We start from the raw sequence: 19,279 nt of genomic DNA on the forward strand, positions 1-19,279 counted from the left end.
AAAAACATATCTTATCGCTATTAAGATGTAGTCATTGGTTGTCCCACCCAACTGGAGCTGGCAACAATTGGGTGAGACCTGCCCCTTTAAAAAAACGATGTGTTCTTTCTGACATGTGGACATCAGCTTATCACCATGCTGGTTTTGTTTCAATAAGGAACAGAATCTTAAAAGTGACATTTCAAGAGTGAGGATAGATCCTGGAAAGTCAAATTTGTAAGGTCAATTAACTGGGGCCACCAATAAGGCAGAAGGATGGAGCCAGCGGTGTCCTGGAATTAACCCATCGTGACCAGATGCTCCTTCTCATTGTGAGATCTACGGTATTTTCCAAGTTACCATAAAGTTTTAATATCTTTTTGAGTAGAACATTGCAAAGAAAGGTCAAGAGGAAGCTATAACCACCCTCATGCCCAACGATGCCCATCATTGACAAATGGTGCCACATGGGAACGCCAAGAATCAAAGTAGTTCGTAAACGGGATCCATGTCAACAACTGATGGAACTTCCTTAGTGGTCCCAAAGTCTCTATATCCTAGATTTTAAAAAATACACTAGATATGTAATAAGTTACAAAACCCATAAAGTAAGTATCGCATGGCGTGCATTTCATCCTACTCATAAATACATCATCCCAGTTGGGTTACCGCATTGTCTTAGTCTCCAGCTGTGATCTCCCGATTCACATGGAGATTGCAAAACCTGGACAAGTCAAATAAATTGCTGATATCTTGTGCACGGCATAGAAACGTCTGTTACATGACGCATCGACTAAATATGTTAACCCTTCAACTTTCAGACCACCACAAATAAGAAAATGGAAGGCAACACAAAGAACATATGGCACGGTCTCTGAGAACCTAGAAGAGGCTCCGCCGGCCATGGAAGCGTTAAGCTGACTGTAATGAGATGTATGTTTGCAGAGGCAGACTCTTATCAGATAATTTTATCAGCAGCACATCTAGTTATCAGGAAGGTAGAGATAGATGAGAAGGAAGGACCTGGAAGGACCTTTGATTTGCAGTAAATTGGTTAAATCAGTAGGGAAATAGAGAGAGTACATTGGTCACCGGGTTCAGCGCACAGAAGGAAGAGACAGATGCAGGAACCTTCTCTGGACTTCCTTGGTATGCACAATGCACACGCAAGATGCTCCATTGTGACCTAAAGTCCCCTTTGACCTTTGCGTCAGATCTTGGAAGCGTCCAGAATGGTTAAGCAAAGACCACAACGGAGATTATGGGACTATTTTTCTACTGCAACGTCCAAAATAGTATCCCATATAGCCCCATGTCACAGAGACGCTCCTACAGAATAATTCTCTGGACCACAGCATCCAACACTAGTCACGATTTGGGGAATATATAGGTACACTGTGGCTCCATAATAGGTCAAGTGCCTGTAACCATAAAAGTTTCGGAAAATTTCCTCTACTGGGGATTATTTTCTCTATTATAGCTGAAACGGACCAACCAATTGGACATATTTTCAAGCATGTTGAGTTTTGGGGTTTTTTTAACAACCAATCTACCCCTTTATAGGGCAGCCTGGTTGTTAACATTGATGGTGGTGGTCAGATGAGCACATGATGGCTGTCCGAAATCTAACATGACCATATCTGGTCCACAATGAACTTAGATCACCATTCAGTAGAACCTCTTGAGGTTCCATCCGTAAGACAGATCCTAAAATAAGGAGGAATTAAGACCCTATGGAATGGGACCATGGTTAAATCCACCATGTCCCATAAATTCTAACCTTCTTTTTGTCATGTTTCTATGTATTTTCCTAAAAACGACAAGGACACCTTTTAGAAGGGGATTCACAATAGGATCTTTGTAAGAACCGTTGATGCGATATTGTCTGTTTTCAACTCCATGCCGGGCGCACCAAGGACGCGGTTATAAATAGAAGTTATTTCTATGGGAAAAGAATCTTGCATACATAGTCAGCTTTGCAGACAAGTGATGGAATAGAAATTTGGCTCCTTTCAGTATTGGACAGACAGCTCCACAAGACGGATGGAAATTAATTTTCGGAAACCAAAAATAAAAATTAGAAAAAAAAAAACCTTAACAAATATGATTTGTGTGTGTCAAAGAGTAACCAACTACTTCTAGAACCAAAACTCTAATATAAGGGGGGGTGAGATCATGAAGCTGGGTGGTCTGAGCCGGCAAGACCAAGGGGCAAGATAAAAATACATAAAATAAATAATAATAATAATAAATAATGTATAAAAAATTATTATTAATTATTATTATTATACTCCTCCCTTCAAGCCCCTAACAAAACAAAAGTTGTTTTTTTTTTTTGCTTTATTCATTAAATCTACAAAAACCACACAAACAAACAAACCAACCACGTACACTTTAGATAATTTTAAGAAAAAATATATTCCCCCGGTTCCCATGCGCTAGTATAAGTGGACATCTCTGCTCTGCAGTGCATACAAAGGGCATTGTTGAGCGCTGCGTGGAATATTACACAGTCTATGGAACATTATCCCGAACCTTCAGCATTAGGGTTTTGGAAGAGGTCGTGGATTTTCCATCCGCTTTCTTTTTATAGTTCTGTTTCCATAAACCACAAATATAACTGTACCTCTAAGAATGAAGGATCTGATTCTTTTTTGGGCTCTTTGAGCATGTCTCCAGACCCCAGCCCCGTAGGTAGATAGGTTAGGGTCACCTGAATCGCATCATGTTTTACCTTTGTGATTCGCTGTCTTAGTTGCAGAGATATTGTGGATTCTTTAGATCACCATTGCTCCAAAGAGCTCACTTACATATTGCCAAAACACGTGATCTCTCAGCAACGCAGGGAGCAAATCACACCCTTGGATTCGGGTGACCCTAACCTATCTATCTGCAAGGCTGGGTACAGATGCAGAATTCTGATTACTCTTACCTATATCTGCGGGGTTTTGGTTAGATGCTCAATTTTGGTGACACTCCCTTTAAGAAAGCATTTTCTAAAACGTCCCTTTATTGTGGATATTGCATGTTTTATGAATTCTGAGCTGATCGCCTCAGATAGATAAAGCAGCATACAATAACATGGTGGGAGGGGAGAGGGGCCACAAAAACCTCAAGCTATAGAAAAAACATATATAATATCACCTCATCTCTGTCAATCATCCCTTCTGGGACCAAGGGACTAATGCAATATTAAAAGAACGGTCACAAGTCAGTCTATGATTTAAGTCTTTCATAAGCCCCGGGATGAAGAGTCAGATATTTCCGTGACAGGCGCTGTCCGCCAAAGATGCGGATCAATCAAAAAAGAAAAGGTCCCCACAGGATAAAGCAAAATCAATACAGGCCGCCATTCTATAAGTGCGGCGCTTTCCTTATTTGCTTCATCCTTCTACACGCCAGTCCTGTGATCTGGGATTAGCCAGGGATACAGAGAAGTCTTTGAACAATCTAAAATCAACATATAAGATCGCTGAACGGGTCAATGAACTAACGTTGGAGGAATTATTCCATCCCCAGAGCGTTTAGCCAAAGAGGTAATAAAAGCCTAATATAAATGCTGTAGGGGGACCCATGAGAAAAAAATAATCACGCTGCGGGATAAAATATTCTAAATTTTCAACCTCTCTTTGGCTCCTGAAGATCGTTTGGATATATCGGTCGCTTATTCAGGATTCCCCCACCCCCCTCTTTGGAATTGTTCAGACTTCCCAATGTATAAGTAGGATTCATTGGACAGTATGGATCTTCATCTTCTGAAATGTTGCAAAGGCGTAGATTTCACATTGTAATATATCAGATTTCCATTTTTAAGTAACATATGCGAATGAAAGACACAAAGGTGAAAAGTTACTTTGTGGCCCAAACGATCTTCATGCGTAGTAATAGATGGTTGGACAGTCCAGTCGCGACCATTGTGTATGACCAATGTATGGCCTTCAAATTTTCTAATGATTTGCCGACTCCTAATGGCTAATGGAGGAAACAGGGGCAACATGATGGCTCAGTGGTTGGCACCGCAGCCTTGCAGTGCTGGAGTCCTGGGTTCGAATCCCGCCAGGAACAACATCTACAAGGAGTTTGTATGTTCTCCCTGTGTTTACGTGATTTTCCTCCCATTCTACAAAGACGTACTGATAGGAGAAAAATAAAAACGTACATTGTGATCTCTATATGGGGCTCACAATCTACATTTATAAAATAATAATAATAATAATAATAATAATAATAATAATAATAATAATAATAATAATAATAATAATAATGGAGGAAACCAAGATCAAGTAGTTGATTTTCAACATGCCCAATCCTTATGTCCTGAAGGTGTCAGAGATTTATTCCGTTCTCTTCACTGAGAACACAGGCACGCTCAGCTAGATCAGGACATGCTGCCCCTGCCATAAATGTCCACTGTCCTATGGTTAAACCAGTTCTTCAAAGTGTCTCCATATAGCAGTAATCTCTATGATTTCAGCTCTGGAGTTGTATTCTAATGAATTGGGTATGTAACACTGCTGCGGACATCAATCTAATGTGTATGGGCACCTTAAATGGGTATTCTGTCCCTAAATTCATTTTTGTTACCGACGACCTATCCATCGGGGCAGCAGCAGACTGGGAATGGAAGCATTTAAGTATTGAAGCAATTTTTTGACACCGCCGCCATATAGAGGATGGGGCTGCAGTTCTGTGCCCATTAGCTGAATAGGAGCAGACCAGACAAGCTGATCTGTATGGGGTCCAGTTGTCGGACAGATCATGTACCGAAGACCAATCCATAAGATAGGTTAGCAGTATCAAAATTGGGTTTCTGCCCCAAATCCTAAGGAGTGTTGGAGGCATCCAGAAGGTGCAAGCTATCCACCTTTTGCCCTCCCCTAATCCATACATGACTATAGCTTTGTCTAAATAGCCCTACTGAGGCTCCTATTGATTTGCTTTGCCCCCACTGTAAAGCCCATTCGGCCCCCTGACAATAGGAGATATTTTAACATCCTAGCTGACACATTATATTCCAGGCACATTGTTCAGAAATAGTTCTACTGTGGGCAGGCAGCGCACGTACCTAGGCATTACGGCAGCGTGCACATACAATTGTAGCCCGAGTTGTGAATCAAATTCAGCTGCGATCTATAATTACAAGTTTATTTAGAAAAAAAATCTAATTTTAATGCAGGAAAATTCCAAAGGAAGCAACAAGATGATTGCACGGTGCAAATGGATTTGACAAAGGGGGGGTAGAAATATGATGTCACTTTGGGGACCAGGAAACAAACAGTTAATGTTCCAAATCTAAGATAAACTTGGTTGGAGAAAATTGGAGCCTCGCCGTTGCCAGAACCATGGGCAGATCATTAAAAGCTAGTCATTGGTCTTATGGGAAAGAAAACTGAGGGGGCAGGAAGGAAAAAGCCAAGCGCAGAGTTCTGTACAATTTCCCTTGGACGTGGGAGATAGAGAGAACAGACCCTGGTTATCACATTAAACAGAACACTGCTCAGCACACGGGCATATGTCCATGTTACTAGGTCTCCTACATCGCAAAAAAAGTACAGAACTGAATTGCCAAGTGTTGGACGTGGCAGCAAATGGTTAGTAAAATTCCATTAAAAGTGGTGATAAAAGAATATTGGAAGTTACAGATTATCAGAGATGGAGTTGGCTGACAACTGCCGAAAAGCTACTGTTAATGCAAAATGTTCTCGCAGAAGATGCAATATCTGAAGGCTACATAGACGACGAACACAAAACCTGTGCTGGTTATGTAATACTAGGGAAGAAAGAAAACATTGCTCAAAGGTTTAGAAATAATGGTAGGCTAGCTTCACATCTACCTCAGAGTCTCCATAGGAGAAGAACCCGCTGAGAAAAGTCCTGCATGGCCACTCAATGGACGCCATTATAGCGGATAGAAGATGGGTTCTCCGGAGAGTCCAGCACAAGTGTGAACCTAGACTTACACTTTGAGATTAAGAACCATTCCGGCTAATGACTAAAGTGTAAATTCTCTAAAGTTATAGATCTAATACATAAAATGCTACATACTAATCCGAACTTACATCCTGTATTATACTCCAGTGCTGCACTCACTATTCTGCTGGTGCAGTCACTGTGTACATACATTACATTACTTATCCTGTATTATACTCCAGAGCTGCACTCACTATTCTGCTGGTACAGTTACTGTGTACATACATTACATTATCCTGTATTATACTCCAGAGCTGCGCTCACTATTCTGCTGGTGCAGTTACTGTGTACATACATTACATTATCCTGTATTATACTCCAGAGCTGTGCTCACTATTCTGCTGATACAGTCACTGTGTACATAGATTACATTACTTATCCTGTATTATACTCCAGAGTTGCGCTCGCTATTCTGCTGGTACAGTCACTGTGTACATACATTACATTACTTATCCTGTATTATACTCCAGAGCTGCACTCACTATTCTGCTGGTACAGTCACTGTGTACATACATTACATTACTTATCCTGCACTGATCCTGAGATACATCCTGTATTATACTCCAGAGCTGCTCTCACTATTCTGCTGGTGCAGTCACTGTGTACATACATTACATTACTTATCCTGTATTATACTCCAGAGCTGCGCTCACTATTCTGCTGGTACAGTCACTCTGTACATACATTACATTACTTATCCTGTATTATACTCCAGAGCTGCACTCACTATTCTGCTGGTACAGTCACTGTGTACATACATCACATTACTTATCCTGTATTATACTCCAGAGCTGCACTCACTATTCTGCTGGTACAGTTACTGTGTACATACATTACATTATCCTGTATTATACTCCAGAGCTGCGCTCACTATTCTGCTGGTGCAGTTACTGTGTACATACATTACATTATCCTGTATTATACTCCAGAGCTGCGCTCACTATTCTGCTGGTGCAGTTACTGTGTACATGCATTACATTATCCTGTATTATACTCCAGAGCTGTGCTCACTATTCTGCTGCTGGAGTCACCGTGTCCTGAATTACACCTGTAGTCACCTGTCCATCTATAATGCAGCTGGGGAGATTTCAGCTCTGAATCCTGCAGAATTGTAAATGGAATTCATGATCAAACAAAATTCCTAAAGCAATACACTACTTTTATTAAACAGAGAATTGTATCTCCCCTATACATATCCACTCTTGGCTTGGGTGAGCGTGCATGTGTTCTGAACAGAAGAAGGAAGTGATCTGCAGCTAGACATCTTTGGACACTTGATGGCTCACCGGTCCTATTAATATTTTAGTTGGGTTTGGCGGACATTCATCTCCTATATAAGGCCACCCGAACAGTACGGCTCACATTTCCAGAAATGGAAGACGGGGACTAAAAACTCCATTTATTGGGTTCTTCTAGAATAGCCGTCACTTTTCTTCCATCCAAAATGAACACTTTCCTAAGGTAGATTTCCTTTCCTCCAATATCCTGCTGAACAAACACCATCAGGATTAATAGCCAGCGATCCCATAATTACTCCAGTTTATTGGGGTGGACGGCGCAGGTCACATGGTATTAAATTTCATTATTTCGAGACTCCGACTAATCAGGGAAAACCATTATTTCCCAATACTAATGAACTGCCAAGAGGCTGCCGAGGATCCAGATAAATAACTGGAGAAACTCTGGCAGGGTTTCTAAGCACTTTGCGCCTGTAGGATGTGATGCTTTAAATAGGATTCTCCCTCAAGTCATGTCCGTATAATACTTCCAAGGCCAAGGCAAGATGTTATCAATGAAGGCATTACTGCCAGCCTTGGGAAGAGTTAATGTAGCAAGAAAATCAGTGAAGAGAGACGCTTGGCCCCATAACAACATGTGAATTTATCTCCCGATTTCCACACTTTGCTTTAGAAGCAGCTTGTTATGACTCAGAAGATGCGCAAAAACAAAGCAAGACACTGGCACGGGCTCGTGATCATGTACAATGGATTTTCTGTCTCCAATCCGCTGCACAGGCTGAACGCTTATTTGTCTGTAGAGGGTATAACTATTTGTTTCGCCTGGAAATCGGCTTTCACCAGGACAGCTGGTATCATCATTATAAATCTATCCCTCTGTGCCCGAAATGAAAGCAAGGAGTAGATTTGTGGTTGACTGGACTTACTAAATCACAATGGTGCATAGAAAACGGCTTCGTTGGCACGCGGTTTATAGTGTCGGCAGCTGGGGACCTTCAGTCCGTTAGATGGCGTCATATGCCAAAAGTAACCCCAACCGTAAAATAGGTTAACTATAGGCATACAGGGTCGCTTTATTCCAAAGCTTATATCTAAATATATAACCACACTTGGACACAAGCCCATGCATTCGAACTACCAAATTGATCCAGAGTGAGCCCCGGTTCCCATCTGCTTTGGTATTCCATTCGGGGAGTCCGCTTAGGGACCCTCCCCCCCAACAAAATACTGAACGCATTAAAAAGCGGTTAGCTAAGAAATCACACGGACCCCATAGACTATAATAGGGTCCATGTGGTTTCCGCACGATTCATGTGGAGAGAAAAGTGCTGCCCAAACGTAGATGTGAAGCGGGCCTAAGACAAACTCTCCCAACCCCATGAGGTGGACACCAAATACCCCATCAGAGCAAAAAATAAAAAAATCCTTTCCCAACTCCAAATGAGAATAGGACCAAGTCCATGGATCAACACGCTATCCCAAAAACTCTACTTCCCATAAAACTGTGATGGCGCCATGCACCTATAACCATTGTGGGAGAGTCTCGAGGGTCCCCATACAAATTAGAGGGTTGGTCAACCACACCAAAATAGGCAGGTTTGGTTGCAAATAATCTAACGTGTATGGCCAGCGCTTGGAATAGGGTATAGTATACTGTACTCATTCCTTATTGACTTTATGCAGCTCACTGGTCATGATCCTCAAGATCTAGACCAAGGTGTGCCAGGGAGATAAACCCTGGCATAGTCCAGGCAATTGACAAGCAGGAGTGATGTTATGAAGACAAGAGCGCCACAAATAAATTCTGTTCACTTGGTTTGATGTACAGTTCTCCAAAATTTTTTTTTTTTTTTTTGGAATTTTTCCCATCACCAAAACGGATAAAACTTAGTTCCTGCATCAAAGTGGCATGGTGGTACAAATGAGTAGGAAACAGCCTACATTGTATATCTCCAGGATATCAGTTAAATGAATGTTCTACCTCTTCCAAAGACATAAAAAGCCCTTCCCTAGGATTAGTTCCTGTTTAATTCCTACCATGCACGAGGACCCGGAGAGAATAGGAATTATTTAAACTGCAGTAACATTTGTTAGGCATCAATATTTAACAGAGGAAATTTGGAAAACATCACTCGGATCACAAAGCTGAAACGCTTTGAGCCTTCGGGATAGAACATTCTTACGCTACATGCACCGCATGAACCTCGAGCTTCTACGACATGCAAAAACACTTTCCTTAAAGCTTTCTTCCTTTGAGGTTACAGGTGTTGAAGGGAGTCATTCTCAGACTGAGGTTTATTCAGTCTGATGAAGAACTGAAGAGAAATGGTAGAATAAACTTGATATGTATCTCCAATGACGCAATCACAAAAACATCAAAATACCATAATGAACATTCGTCAAGTAAATGAACCATCGTTTTGACAGATGACACCATCATCGTTTGGAAAGCGGTTGGCAATGGTTGAAATTTTTGTCCGATAGTTCAAGAGAAAAATCTCCATGAAAGAAAATTCCCAAAAAGATCATTCAACCTTCATGGTCAGTATGAAGGACTCTGATGGACAATATAAAAACATATTCCGGCTTCATCTGGGAAAGGAATATTCCCCAGACAATCAATTGTTCAGCCTTCACCCTCCTTCTAACCAACGTACGGCCACCTTAAGTAACCATTTCATCACGTGGCCAAAAGACCACCCAGTCATTTGGGTCAGTCATGGGGATGAACTTAATTTGCTAATAAAATCCCCCTCCCCGCAATTTATTGTAGAGGTGTCACCTTCCATCTCTACTACTAACTAAGAGAGAATCCATAGACCTTTGGAAAAATTGCTGGCCTTGTCCACCATCATTTACGGGTTAGCTCCAGTAAAGGTCCATACTTAAGACTGTGTTGATGAGAAGGACTGGAGATCGAACTCCCTTCTCTAAGATAGTATGATAAGGAAGAGGTCTTGAGTCCTGAGGGACAAACCTCATTAATAAATTAAGTGGAACTTCCATACAGACATGTCAATAACTCAATGGACAAGTCACAGCTGTGTCCATCTACACACAATACATTGTCTACCATGGGTTTATCCTATTCGAGGTATCTAAAACTGTGGAGGCTTGTATGCACTTTGGATTCCTTACCCCTTCCCACCCCCAGTCCAAAAATCTATATATTTACAATTTAACAGTCCGTCCATTTCTTGCACTCTCACTAGGAAGGGTAAGCCAAATGTCCGACTTCATAAATGGTTGTTTTTCTCGACAAACGGTTTCCTCAAACTAAGAACACAATGGTTACTTTCGTAGGAATTCAGGAAAATGTAAAAAGAAAAACTTAAAATATTCAACAAGCTTTCAATCCATTTCCATCGACAAACTCAAAACTGACGACGACTACACAGCTCGTGGTTTTCGTGGGCTCGATGGCCTCTCATCTGCTTTTTTTCTCTCTTCGCCAATCTATGAATGCCAAAATTCCAAGATCAACCCATTAACAGATTGGAGAGATTTGGCCATATTCCATATCTAAAGAAATAAGAAAAGTCATCCCAAAAAAATGTGACAAGTCAACCAACGAGAAAAGAAAATCTCAAAGTTAGAAAGTCCTACAGGTTTTTCATGCATGCAAATTCTTGATGAGAATGCCATCCACTTAAAGCTCCAAGGGGAGAACGTTAATATTTCCATTACGAGACGTTCTGGTTGTCAGATTGCTGATATGTAATTCGATGGACTTGAACGTGCAGCTTCTATCTGGGGTCATTAAGACAAAGAGAGTCCTTGTAACTTTGGCATTACTATTTCAAGTTCACACAAAAGCGGGACCAGCTTGGACATGGTCTCCACCTCCGTTACCCAGCTATTCGTTCACGGTACTGTAAGAAAGTTTTATATAAAAAAAATTATATATATATATATACTGCCGTTTCGGAAAGTTTTTTTAAAAAATAAATAAAAAAAATGGATGGGTTAATGTTTATTTTTGTCAATTAACAAAATGAAGTGAAGAAAAGAGAAATGTAAATTCAACAATATTTGGTGTGACCTTTGTCCTTTGCCTTCCATCAGTGCAGTTTTTCGGCAGGGAGGTTGTTCCTGCCATCTTGGAGGACTAAGCACAGATCTTCTGTGGATGTTGCTTGCTCCAATCCGTCTGTGTCTCCATGTCAAGTTCCAGACGGACTGGATGATGATGATGAGATCAGGGCTATATCTGTGGGGGACATGTCATCCCTCCCAGGACTCCTCCTCCAAAGGGCAAAGGTCATATTGATGGGGTTTACATGTCTTTTCTTCATTGACAAAACTATTAACCCTTCTATTTCTGAAAGCATTCTTACCATGAAGCATTTTTCCCCACACCTGCCTAAAAATGTATGTTTACATGGTTAATGTACATTGTGCAATGTAAGTTTACTTTATGCCGATATCCTGTTTTCCTCTTCTACGGTAATATACAATAGGTAACTATTTGCCTTGAACTACTGCAAGCCCTACACATACGCCAAGTCCACATCCAGACAGAATCGCACATAAAAGACTTCAGAACTTCAAACATTACCATGGCAGCCATGTCTGAAGACATGGTGCAGACAACAACAAGATTGCCGGAATGTACAGACTACTGTGTGCTTTACATTGCAAACTACAGTCTGTCCTCTTGTCTGTCACCAAGTCCTATGCTTCACTAAACGTCTTTCATCGCTCCATCTGGTGCGTAACTACAAATCCCAGAATTCTTTGCTTGGAATGCCAAGAACTGTCTGCGCCCGGTTCTTACCGATATGTTGGAAAGGCAAGGTTTTCTTTTACATCTAGATACAGAATGTAACTGTATGGTGCTGAAGCCATAAGAAACGCTCGTAAAAGTGTTTGCTAATAAAGTATATGGCTGTTTACTGGGAACTGTATAGAGGTGCAGGAGGGGGGGGGCATCCAGTAGGGGGAAGGGGGAAAGCAAGGGGGTTTACATGGTAATGGTCAAGTATGCAGACTCATGTCAGTATGGTCCCAATGTGCAATAATCCCCTATCCAGTAGTCTTGTGAAGGGTATGGGATCTCAAAGAGGTAATGGCCTCAGTGGTCACGAACGGCACTGATTTCCACCAAAACAAGACCCAGTAGTAGAAGGACCTGACCACGTCCACCTTCCCCTGGACACAGGCTTTAAGGCTGGGGCCCCACGATGCGAAAATGCAGCTTCTTTTTTGCAGATTTTGCTGCGGTTTTTTGAAGCAAAGCCAAAATTGGCTACAGAGGGAATGGAGAATATCTAGTAAACCATTATACTTCTACCTTCTGCTCAAACCACTCCTGGCTTTGGCTCAAAAAACTACAAAATCTGCAACAAAAGAAGCTGGAAAAAAAAAAAATGGGCTTTAAGAATTAGCAAACTTTTTTGACGCAGTTTTTTTTACAGGATGCATTTTTTGGACCATTTTTAGTTTTTCATGTTTTTCTTTGCTCCAGCATACTGTATGGGTCTGGAAACCGCTTAAAAAAAAAAAAAAATCTAACGGTTTTTGCAAAAATCGTATCAAAAACCTGCATTGCGTTTTTTCCGCCTCCCATTGACTTCAATGGGTTTTTCCAGATGGAATCCGCCTGAAGACAGGTCATGTCACTTTTTTTTCTGCTAGCTGCAAAAAAACGCTAGAGGAAAATTAAAAAATACTAGTGACTCCCGTTGAAACGAATGGGAGGCGTTTTTCCAGGAGGATTCCACATCAATATCCGCCTGCAAAAAAACTCTGTGTGAACAAATCCTCAGCCTGAGAGCATTTTCTAGGCTAAAAATGTTGATGACAAATCCTGAGACTAGATCACACCAACATCAGATTAGTGGGAGCCAACACCCAGCACCCCAACTGATCAGCTGTCATTAGCTGTCTGCTTCCTGCTCCATTCTCTGGGTTTCCGCTGCTACATTCACAGTGTAGTGAGCAGACCAGGTTACTGCAAGACAGCTCAAATTCCCTTGAGCCAGAAGCAAGCTTCAGTGACTGCAGCAGACATCCAGAGAATGGAGCAGGAAGCAGGGAACAGCCGATTGGGTGTCATCAATAGTTTTAACCTGGAAAATTCCTTTAAATCAGCCCCATTTTTAACCAAAATTGCTCACCTGATGAAATCTGCATCAATGCCTCCATAATAGAGTATAGCAAAGCAGACTCCTTATGACAAGTCTCCCCCCTCCATATGTCCTAAACTTTCTAAAAATCACAGCTTCCAGTTAAAATAGACATCCTGATACTGTGATGGATTTGTTGCACTATGTTCTGACACCATTGACTGTAATTGGGTCCCTTGGTATTTCTAGCAAGCTTTCGAATAAGTTTAATGGCAAGGACAGAGCACTCTGCAGGGGTACGGTTACAAAATTAATGTGGTCCGTCATTGACTGCATAGATCCTTCTGCAGCCATAACGCCAGTGTAAACAGAACCTACAGCAGGCCAGGGACTAGATTGATGTGGGCCGAACCTACCAAAATTTGCACAACCTGGATGACCATTGAACATGTACAGAGGCCACCCATAGAATTCAGAAGGAAAGCGGGATAGGGCATGTTGAGTTTCAATGCCCGACCTTCTTGTTCTAAGGGGAGATAAATTGCCACCAGAAGTGTCTGGAAATTCTAAGTCATAAATTCTCTAAGCAGCTTCCAGTTAAAACAGACATCGTATTACGTGATGGATTTGTTGCACCATGTACTGACACCATTGACTGTAATTGGGCCCCTCGAGATTTCTGGAAGCTTTCCAATATTATTAATGGCAAGGACAGAGCAGTCTGCAGGGCTAGGGTTACCAGAAAAAAAGGAATGGAACGGTCCATCATTGAGTGTCTGGATCCAACAGAAGCTACAACCCCAGTGTAAACGGAACCCAAGACAAGCCAAATTCAGACAGGACTAGAGGACCATCTAATGTGTATTAGCGGGGGGGCGACCAACTCGCTTGACATATGAAAGATAGATAAAATCTAATCCTTTTGTTGCTACAAAAGATAAGTCATCTCCATAAGTGTTAGAGATGCTTCCCCCCCCCCCCCATTCCCACCAAAACACATGTACACATGGTTCTGCGTATGGGCTAGAGATCAGCTGAGTGCGCATTCAAGCAACGACTACTAAAAGTGGATGGCTAGGGCTGTATGGCGACGTGTCACGCAATACAGATCTCGCAGAGTTAACCTGAACGTCTGCAATTGGTTAAACTCATGCGGCATCTTCTTCTATCGTCACAGACGACAACAAAAGCCAATAAAAAGTTAGACAAAATTTTTTCAATGCTGTTTGTGGTCTTCTGTAAGAAGAGATCATACTACGAGTTTAACCGATTGCAGAAGTTCGGGTTAACGCTGCAAAATCTGTATTTCTATAGTGTCGCACTGCGTGATGCAAAGTCATGCAACGCAACGGTCCGAACCTGTTGGATTTTGGTTGGACTTTTTTTATCCATGGGCCTGGAAGTCACAGGAGAGTTTACAACTTCTTTTTCTTTTAGCTGTAAAATATAGCGAAGTCTTGCAACAGTAATTTGCAGACAAGGTTGTAGTAGCGTGACTTCTGTGCAACTTTTTATCACGTGACCTGTTGCCATGTAGCCCAAGCCTTAGTTAGTTCTACCCTCTACCAATGTATAGGCAACACAAAAACATGCAGCACTACATGATGGCAGGGGCTGGAGGGTAGCACACATCGCTTGTATTACAAACCCATATGGCATCAGCCCAACACCCCTTCTTCAAATATGCATTAAAATAACCAAATACCAAACCCATGACTCCGACCTCCCAGCCGTCATTGGCCTCAGTGGCTTCTCATGACTACGCACAGCAACGGTTATTTGGAAAGACAGATCAGAAAAACTGCTGAGAAATGGTGTCAGTGTTTGACAGCCGCCCGTGCGATGTTTTTCTGCCTGTCTTTATAATTGTACACTTAGCTAAGTTGATCGGCACAGCTGTTCCAATGAGCCCTGGAAGTCCTCTTACCCTACAATGCCGCCACCAGACGAGAAGGAAAAACTTCACCACTTGGAGACAAAATGAAATTTTTTTTTTGTTTTGTTTTTTTTCCGCTGCATTTGAGAAAATGCAAATATAAAAAGCCCATTAATCAGCCAACAATATGACAATGTCTCGTGTACCAGGAACGGCAAATTAGTCTCAACTTTCTAGTTAAATGATTTTCGAGCAAAAACAGAAATAATTAAAAGCAAAGCATAATTACGGCTCGTATTAAATGTGCGAAATTCAACATCATTAAAGATCGCGATTCGTTCCATTGTAGGCATAAAAAAAAGTTTTTGTTAGATTTATTTGTGTACACTACTGGAGCTCATTATTTTTAGCGCACGTATTGTGAGGGTAATGGGGAACAAGAGCTTCAAAAAACATCATCATTATTCGCTTTTTAAAGGGGTTGTCCAAGCATACTCTCCCACTCAATATAGCATTGGGGGGGGGGGGGGGAGATGCAACTGCATGCTTGGAGGTTACAGTTACCAAGGCAACTGACAACCAGCGAGTATTGAGCATAGGTCCTGTTAATTAGAATAGTACATGTGCACGAGGAGGGTGCAGCCACTTGCAACGGCCCTGACCGCACACTGGGCCGTGCTGCCGGTGAGATCACTTACAGGGAAACACGGATAAATTGGCTGGTTCTTGTTGCTGGCTGCACGGTTTTGAAGGTTGTAAGGCCAACAACAAGGAACTAGGGACGCCGGATCCGAGTTGAATACATTGCGAGATGATTATATCCACTAGCCGCTACATTCCGGCTAGTGGACATATAGGCGCGATGTGATGACGTCACATCATCACATCGCGCCTACAGGTCTATTAGCGAAACTGCAGAGCGCGGCGGGGGAGCGTTGGATGGTGAGTATAAGTGTTTTTTTGTGTGTTAAAGAGGACCTTCCACCATTTTGCCCACAGGCAGTTCTATATACTGCCGGAAAGCTGACAGTGCGCTGAGTTCAGCGCACTGTCGGCTTTCCCGATGTGGGCCCAGTGTGAAGAGCTTACGGTCCGGTACCGTAGCTCTTCTATGGTCAGAAGGGAGTTTCTGACACTCGCGCTGTACTGTGGAGCGGGGAGGAACTCCCCCCTCCCTCCCTGATAATGCTTGTCTATGGACGAGTACTGCGAGCATATGGAGGGGGCGTTCCTCCCGGCTCTCACAGTACAGCGCGATAGGCTCTGCTGTGAAGAAGGACGTCTCTGACAGTGTCAGAAACGCCCTTCTGACCATAGAAGAGCTACAGTATTGGACCGTAAGCTCTTCACACTGGGCCCACATCGGGAAAGCTGACAGTGCGCTGAACTCAGCGCACTGTCAGCTTTCCGGCAGTGTATAGAACTGCCTGTGGGCAAAATGGTGGAAGGTCCTCTTTAAACATTGAGGTGGAATGAAGGGGCTCATGACACTGGAGGCAGACGAAGGGGGGGGGGGGGGGAGAACGGCATGACACTGGGGCAGAAATGGAGGGACATGAATCTGGGGGAAGAGATGGGGGGACATGAATCTGGGGACAGAGATGGAGGGGACATGAATCTGGGGGGCAGAGATGGAGGGGACATGAATCTGGGGGCAGAGATGGAGGGGACATGAATCTGGGGGCAGAGATGGAGGGGACATGAATCTGGGGGCAGAGATGGAGGGGACATGAATCTGGGGGCAGAGATGGGGGGACATGAATCTGGGGGCCGATGAAGGGTGTATATGTAACTGGGGGAAAGATGGAGGGGGGACATATAGTTTATGGCTGACTGTAGGAGGATTATACAGTGTGGGGGCACATGAAAAATGAATGGGCGGAGTCAACATAAAAGTGGGTGGAGCTAAATTTGCTGCGGTGCGGCCCGCCGACTGGCTGGGATCTTGCTCTTCGGCCCACATGCTGAGTTGAGTTTGAGACCCCTGCTATATAGGTTGTTGCATTCACTTGATCAAGGTTGAGCTGCAATACCAGACACAACCTATAGACCTACTCGATCCAAGGAACCTCCTGGATGTCCCAGGACTGTTGGCAGTTCTCCGCACTCCAAACGAACGGGCAACTCTCCTGGGCCCGGCGCAATGCTCCTGCACCCGCCAGACTCCGAGACATAGTATACATGGCATGGGCACTATGAGTGCTGGTCACGTCACAAAAAAAAAGTGTCCAACATATGCACGAGTCACAAAAAGTGGCACATCATATTAAGGGGGGGGGGGGTTCACACAGCACGAAAAGGGCTATACCACGTTAAAAAGAATTCACCACACGCTCCATGCACTGGTGATATACCATCCTTAAGAATTTGTCACGTATGCCTATAGACAAGAGCGCCCCCGATCGGTCCCAGCTATTTCGTCTAAGAATTTTACACTCCCTGGATGTAAAGAATAGGAAAAAAATCTATGAAAAATGTAAAAACTGTCGCTCATGGCAACCTTTTGCAGAGCAGTTTTCGAGAACAGAATACTAAACCAATTCCAACTGGAGATTCCCTGGACACTTTAGCCCATGTGTGTCCACAATCTGCCTTTCCTGTCCAATACCGCCCACAAACTGCCGACTTTTTGGGTTAGTGCCACCTTATCCCTGTCCCTTTCGTCTGGCCGTGCCCTTTATTCATTCCCCAACATGGTTAGGAACTATTGGGTTCTCATCTCCGCACATATTACTATTCAGCGACAACAAGCAGAGGACTTATTTGTGAGGAAGTTAAACATAACAAAATAAAAATTTCCTTTAGGCTAAGGCCTCACGTGGTGGACCACGGCAAAAAAGTGCTGTCGGAAAAACCACAGCGGCAATGCGTCATGTTTTTTCCCGCAGCACTCTTCACAGAAAGTCGGACATTGTGGACATTCTGCTTCAGTTCTCTTCATTGAGAAACCGCTGGAGTTTGACATGTTGCGATTTCCAAAACCATAACGGTTTTGGAAATCTCAGGGTGTCCGCTGCACCTATTTTTTCCTCACTCTGTGCGACACAATCCATTTTACAACGCCGTCCCTTAAATAAACTACCGCAGCTATAAACTGTAGCCATAAAATGTAAGGAATGGCCCCCTGGGCTTGTGCATGTCCTGCAGCTGACATAAGTCGGCCATCTCCCCAATACCCTCACACAGCAGTGCTCCCTAAAAATAACATTATTGAAAACAGCTGTCAGAAGTTTTATGATGATAACTTGCGCGTCCGTACAAATCCCGGCGACAGCTGAGGCGCCCTCCATTACTCTGCAGATGGAGAGAATCTTTAACCCGAATTCCTTGGGTAGAAATACGCAATGAGAGTCTTTTTATTACAAAAAATAAAGCAATGATCTCTGAGCATTTATAGCCCGCATGTGCCCCGGACTAGGAGGATTATAAAGCCATCCCCGGGGGGAAAAAGCATATGTTTTGTCTGCACAATGTCAGGCAGTAGGCACACAAGCCTGACGTCTGCGGATAATAATGCCCTGTCAGTCACTTTGCTATTTATGCGAATATCGACATACGATCTGCGGTTAGAGCTTTGTATTACCCGTAAGTGAAAACAGTCGACTTACCACAGCTGGAAAAATTAACAGGTCGGCGCTACATTTCGGAACGACTGGAGTACAAGGAAGGATGCTCAACGATGGAAGATAAGTGGCCTCCAAGCCTTCGCTCAATGTCGCTCTAATGAAAGAAGTGTGGCGATTGCAAAGTACAGTAAAAACGCCAGTCGGGGCCGGTGGGGGGTACTCAGCCAGCGGTGGGGGGAAACATTCCTGCGCAGAATGCCACTTATACTGGCTTTCAGCGCACAGGGAAATCAGTTAGGTCATTACTGTGCAGAGACTCCAAGTGACTTGAAGATCTCCACCCACAGGAGGACGCAGCCAATAGGTGAAAAAATAATAAAATCATACCCGACCGGAATCCAAGGCTCACACTTACAGTCACACTTAACCCTTTCATAACTGCAGCCGTCTAAGACTATACACAAGCAAGGTGAAGTCATATGCGTAGGATTTGTTGAGTTTTTATCTTCTACCGATAGGAAGTGATTAGAGATGAGCGAGTATATTCAATCAAATACCTCCCCTGGTGTAAAAAAAAGCGCC

The 19,279-nt window shown here is 43.0% G+C and overlaps 1 protein-coding gene across 2 annotated transcripts in view; it reads right to left on the bottom strand.

Moving 5' to 3' along the window:
• The window catches only part of PRICKLE2 (prickle planar cell polarity protein 2), a 179,135-nt gene that overhangs the window by 84,461 nt on the left and 75,395 nt on the right, over positions 1 to 19,279 (bottom strand). Inside the window, exon 1 of one of the 2 annotated variants that reach the window (XM_075287496.1) lies at positions 18,740 to 18,880. The exons of the other annotated variant lie outside the window; for it this stretch is intronic. The gene's annotated coding sequence lies outside the window, so the exon portion shown is untranslated. Of the gene's footprint in view, positions 1 to 18,739; positions 18,881 to 19,279 lie in introns of those variants that run through there. 2 annotated transcript variants of the gene reach the window in all.

This window comes from Leptodactylus fuscus, chromosome 9 (genome assembly GCF_031893055.1).
Source record: "Leptodactylus fuscus isolate aLepFus1 chromosome 9, aLepFus1.hap2, whole genome shotgun sequence".
Lineage (NCBI taxonomy): Eukaryota > Metazoa > Chordata > Amphibia > Anura > Leptodactylidae > Leptodactylus > Leptodactylus fuscus.